The sequence below is a fragment of the Eschscholzia californica genome, unplaced genomic scaffold (assembly GCF_041429995.1).
Source record: "Eschscholzia californica isolate CP2 unplaced genomic scaffold, dmEscCali1.0.p SCAF_5, whole genome shotgun sequence".
Classification (NCBI taxonomy): domain Eukaryota; kingdom Viridiplantae; phylum Streptophyta; class Magnoliopsida; order Ranunculales; family Papaveraceae; genus Eschscholzia; species Eschscholzia californica.
Genome location: NW_028238472.1, coordinates 27,140,927 through 27,146,926, shown reverse-complemented (window position 1 = coordinate 27,146,926; position 6,000 = coordinate 27,140,927). Strand labels below are relative to the sequence as shown.

General features: G+C 38.9%; 1 non-coding gene across 1 annotated transcript; it reads left to right on the top strand.

Moving 5' to 3' along the window:
- The first annotated feature begins 2,752 nt into the window (after positions 1-2,752).
- Positions 2,753-2,859, top strand: LOC147538053 (small nucleolar RNA R71). Its single transcript, XR_015226817.1, has one exon. It is a non-coding gene; the product is annotated as a small nucleolar RNA R71 (small nucleolar RNA).
- Positions 2,860-6,000: the final 3,141 nt, after the last annotated feature.

Genomic DNA, 6,000 nt, shown 5'->3' with positions numbered 1-6,000 from the left:
TTAACCATGAAATGACACTTCTCCCAATTGAGCACTAAATTTTTCTCTTTACACCTTTGAAGGACGAGGGTAAGATGCTGAAGACACTCATCAAAGGAGGACCCAAACACAGAAAAGTCATCCATGAAGACTTCGAGAAAACGTTCTACCATGTTAGAGAATATACTGAACATACACCGTTGAAAGGTAGCTGGTGCATTACACAACCCAAACGGCATACGACGGTAGGCGAACGTCCCGAAAGGACAAGTGAAAGTGGTTTTCTCTTGATCCTCAGGTGCTATGGCTATTTGGTTATAACCGGAATATCCATCAAGAAACCAAAAATACTCATGTCTGGCTAACCTCTCTAGCATCTGATCTATAAAAGGAAGAGGAAAATGATCCTTCCTCATTGCAGTATTCAACTTACGGTAGTCAATACACATACGCCATCCCGTCTACACACGGGTGGGTACTAACTCGTTATTCATTCTTTACTACCGTGATACCTGTCTTTCTAGGTACGACTTGAACTGGGCTGACCCATAAGCTATCAGAGATTGGGTAAATGACACCTGCATCTAAAAGTTTCATAACCTCAGCCCTAACAACCTCTTTCATGGCAGGATTTAACCTTCTCCGTGGATCACGAGATGTTTTAGCATCATCTTCTAAATAGATCTGATGTTGTACCACAGAAGGACTTATTCCCTTAATATCAGCTAATGACCATCCTATCACCTCTTTGTGTTCTTTAAGGACACCTAACACTTTACCTTCCTGTTCTTGATCTAAGTCTGAAGCAATTATAACAGGCAAGGACTCAGTAGAACCTAAATAGGCATACTTAAGTGTGTCAGGCAGTGGTTTTAGGTCTAACTTAGGTGGTTCTACAACTGATGAGCCAGGTACTAATGGGTTGATTTCTAAAGGTTCAGGTTTGGCTTTCCACTTGAGGTGATCTAAAACTGGAGTTGATTCTAACACAACGTTTACTTCCTGGACCTCTTCTTCCTTAGCGGCTGTCTCAAAGTAGGCCAAAAGGAGCTCTAACGGATCTTTAGACAATGTGGTCGGTAGAAAATCTTGAACTAACAACTCAATTAGGTCTACCTCATCAAATTCATCAGGATTAGATGGGCGCAGTCCAGCATTGAAAATGTTTAATTTGATTTTCATGCTACCAAATGACATCTTCAACAACCCACTTCTACAAAAAATGATTGCATTTGACGCAGCAAGGAATGGCCGACCTAAGATAATTGGGATTTGGCTATTGACATTTTCGACTAGCTCAGTATCTAAGACTATGAAGTCAACAGGAAAAATGAGATCACCCACTCTAATCAATACATCCTCAACAATTTCACTTGGACGTCTTATAGAACGATCAGCTAATTGAATCATTACAGATGTGGGTTTCATCTCCCCTAATCCTAGTTTCAAATAGACCCTGTACGGCAAAAGATTGACACTGGCACCTAAATCGAGTAAAGCACGCTCTATGTGATGATCTCCTATAGTGTAGGGAAGTGTCGGGCTACCAGGGTCCTTATACTTAGGAGGGAGTTTCTGCTCTTTAATGATGGAGCTGACATTCTCAGTTAGAAAAACCTTCTTGTGTACTTGTGGCTTACGCTTATGAGTACACAATTCCTTTAGGAGTTTTGCATAAGCAGGAATCTGCTTGATTGCATCGAGTAGTGGAATGCTAACTTTTACTTCTTTAAGAATATCCATTAATTCATTAGCATTTGCACCCTTTCTATCCGCAGCTAACCTTTCAAGAAAAGGAGCTGGAACGGTACGGTTCCTCTTAGGTGAACTCTCGTCTATACACTTAGGAGGTGGCTCACTATCTATTAGATCCTTGGTGGATGATGTAGTAGTTTTACACTTTTCAGGTTCCTCCTCCTCATCACCTATAACTTTTCCATTCCTAAGTGTAGTGACTGCCTGTACTTGTTCTTTTGTCTTTGAAGAACTACTTTCAAACACTCCTTTTGGGTTGGTTGAGGCTGGCTAGGGAATTTACTAGGTTCCCTTGCACTTAGTGTATTTGCCAATTGACCTATTTGTGCCTCTAACTTTAGAATGGACTGAGCTTGGGAGTTCATAATCTGAGTTGTTGTTTCTTGGAACCGAGCATTACTCTGGGTGAGTAGGAGGGTTTTGCACAGTTGGTTCTTTAGGAAAACCGGGAGGAGTAAGAATATTCTCAGATTGAGTGATATGAGTTTGTCCATTGGACCATGAGAAATTAAGATGCTTTCTCCACCCTGAGTTGTAGGTGTTAGAGAATGGATCAAACCTTTGTTTGTTCTCATACCTTTGATTTTGATAAAAAGCATTGGCTTGTTCATGGTCACTAAAGAATAAGGTGCATCGGTTACCCGTGTGTGTAGGATCTCCACAAACCGAACATGGGTAACTTACGGGTTCATTTCCTACACTCATAACCGGATTTGGTGTACTTCTAGACTCTACAGAAGACTTTTGTTGACCCATTTCTACGGCCTCTAATCTTTTTGCTAATTCAGCAAAAGCTGGATGGGATTCTATATGGTATATGTCCCCCTTGTTAGCTACAGTCCTCCTAGGCTCTTTAAAGGGTTCCCATTGGTGATATTTCTCTGCCACATTATAGAGGTACTCCATTGCCTCTTCCGCTGTTTTATTCACAAATCCACCACTGCAGAATGACTCAACCATGGTTTTAGTTTGATAATCTTGTCCATCATAGAGAATCTGGACTAATCGTATTTTCTCGAAACCATGGTGAGGGCATTGTAAGAGGAGGTCGTTAAACCTCTCTAAATAACTACTAAGGGACTCTCCATCTTGCTGCACAAAACCAGCAAGATTTTGCCTAACGGTAGCGGTTTTGTGTTTAGGGAAGAACTTTTGAAGAAATGTTGCGGTTAACTCTTCCCAATGACTGATCGACTCGGGTTACAAAGCGTGCAACCAAGATTTAGCTTTCTGTTTCAAAGAGAAGGGAAACAACCTCAGTTTTAACTCATCCTCAAACATATCTCTATATTTCATGGTAGAACAAATCTCCTCAAATTCCCTAATATGGTGATAGGGATTCTCATTTTCTGCACCACGAAAAATAGGCAACATCTGGATCATACCCGGCTTTAGCTCAAAATGAGCTGTGGTGACAGGCAACTGAATACACGACGGACGACTAGTCCTTGTGGGGTACATGTACTCTCTTAGGGTTAGTGGAGCACTCTCAATCCTACGTTGATCTATGTTCTCACCCATTACTTCAACAAATTCACCTCCTTGATTTCTTTTAATGAAACGACCTAAGTGATCACGAGGTCTAGGTGGCATAAACTGACACGGACGGAGAAAAGAATATTTTGGTTTTTCTCGAAAACCAAGGATTCACTACGAATATCCTAAGGAAACAAGCACAATCAAGCTGACTCCACCAAGCAACCTAAACAGAATCTAGCAACAAGTTATTAGACGTAGATTTAGTGAATGGCTTGTCAGATTTGCCTAGTAATTTAGACAGCTCCTACTTCGCCACAACACTTGAACAATGACTGTTATAAGGGTTACTCGATCAAAGTAGATAGTAAACAATTCTCCAGGAAGACAGGCAACTATGCAAGCTGAAAATAACCGTTTTCCTTCGGCAACGTTTCCTCTTCTCGAGGCGGCCTTTTTGACAAGAATTGCCTAACACGTTTTCCTCTGAGAATGCCCAGATAAAAATCGAGTTCTAGAGTTGTTTATGAAGGTCCTATGAGCTCGATACCCTAGGGTCACTGTCTAAATCAGATTTTAATTTTTTAATGAGGCTTAGGATCGCGTATGTTGTTTCCTAATTGGGCAAGAGTTCGGTGATGAAATCCGACTCCTGTCTTGTAACTGGGTTTGTGCCCTTACTAGAATGCTTACACTAAACAGTTCGGCAAAACAATTTGGCACACGAATTCACACAATTACTCACTGACAGGAGATTCGTGGCTGATCAGAAAAGTTACCTCTCGTTCCAGACGGGCGACGACCTTTACAGACGACCCAGACCACTCTTTCCTCAAGTGTTTGAATCCGAGGCTTTTTTTTTCCTTCACCTCTTGCTAAATCTGAAACAATCTCAAATAACCAGAATTTAGAAAGCTCCTAAAAAAATAGACACAAAATAATTTTTTTTTTTTTTTTGCAAATAAATTCCTAAACTACTAGTTTAAAAATCACTTCCAAATTTAGAAACAATTCCTAAAAACAAATCCCCGGCAGCGGCGCCAAAAACTTGATTTGAAATCTAGTGAACCTAAATACTAGGCTAATTAGACAAAATTAAAACTCGCAAGTGCACGAACCGTATGTGAATATGGTACGTATTACGAAGTCGATCCCACGGAGATTTGTTTGGAATTAAACCTAAACCTAAAAACAAATAAACTAGGAAAGTGGACAATTGATTTTAGATAAGATATTTGGAAAACTAAAAATTGAAACTTAGAAAATAAAGTTGTGATGAAAAACTATAAGTTGGTAAATCTAGGATATTGAAATTCAGCACTAACAATCATATTCAAATCTAATATCTAATTCAAATTATTATCACTCTTCTGAGAACTAAAAAATTGTTAGAAATCAATCTTCAATTTTCGGAAAATAAGACAATTAAACCCTTTAACAATGATCAAAACCCATAACCCACTTCATTTAAAATACATTGCAATTCAAATCCAAGTTATTAGTTTACTAGACTAACTGAAGTACGATTAATTTTAAAACTTTAAGCACATTAACAAGAGATAATAAAATAAATATGACATTGAAATTCAAACACTCTTGTTAGGGTTTCATCCTCTATCCTAGTGGAAGAGTTAGAAACCCATGGATATTAAATACATGGTCCAATAATAATAAACAAGTAAAGGAAAAGAGTGAAGAAGATAAAACTGAATTGATATTTGATGAAGCCCGTTACTCCCCTCTTTCTCCAAAACTTGTCTTCAATTGTAGCTCAAGAATCTCCCAAGATTATACTCTAACAGAAGCTAATGGCTCTCTTGAATTGCTCCTCTAAAGTTGCACTCAATATTGGTGTGTGGAGGTGTGTTTTCAATTGAATGGGTTGGACCCTTTTATAATTAGACAAAATTTATTAAGTTAGAAACTTCTTATAAATATCTCCCAGCCGACTTCCATCTTGAGAACCGCCTTCAATTTCTCAATTAGGTGGTTTGCAATTGAAGGGCGGTTTAATAGAAGGATTGAAGGCCAAGGCAATTTAAATTACCAAGCTTGTTTCCTTATTTCAATTCACGTGGGGGTAAACCAAATATTCCTCTTCAGTCCCTAATAATCACGAATTGCCCCTTGTAGAATGGACAACTACAGAACACACCTCATAGTATCTACATTTTTAGAACCTATTCAATCTTCAACCACCAAGTCACCAGTCAATCAAATATCTTCACCAACTTCTTATAATTAATAACTTCTTTGTATCTTTAAGAGTTTCCTACAAAAATCATGCAACTTAACTAATTCCACCAAAATTAACACGTAAAGATTGTAAAATATAGTCCGAAAAAGGAGTACTTTACGTACTCATCACATTTTCAGTTGCTTCTCCTCAAGTGGCCTTGAGATATTATTCCTAACCTAGTTAGCAGGACATAATTCATTCTTGTACTCCCACTTAACTTCATATCTCTCCTATCATAGATCGAACCATGTCTAACAAGGTGCGATTTCTCCTTTCAGAAACACCATTCATCTGGGGTGTTCCTGGCGGAGTGAGTTGAGATACTATACCACAACTCCTAAGATGATCGTCAAATTCTTGACTCAAATATTCACCACCTCGATCGGATCGAATGGCTTTTATTTTCTTGCCAAGTTGATTCTCTACTTCGTTCTGAAATTGTTTGAACATGTCAAACGATTCGGACTTATGCCTCATCAAGTATATGTAACCATAACGAGTGAAGTCATCCGTGAACGTGATGAAGTAGCCATAGTTACCTCTCGCCGGAG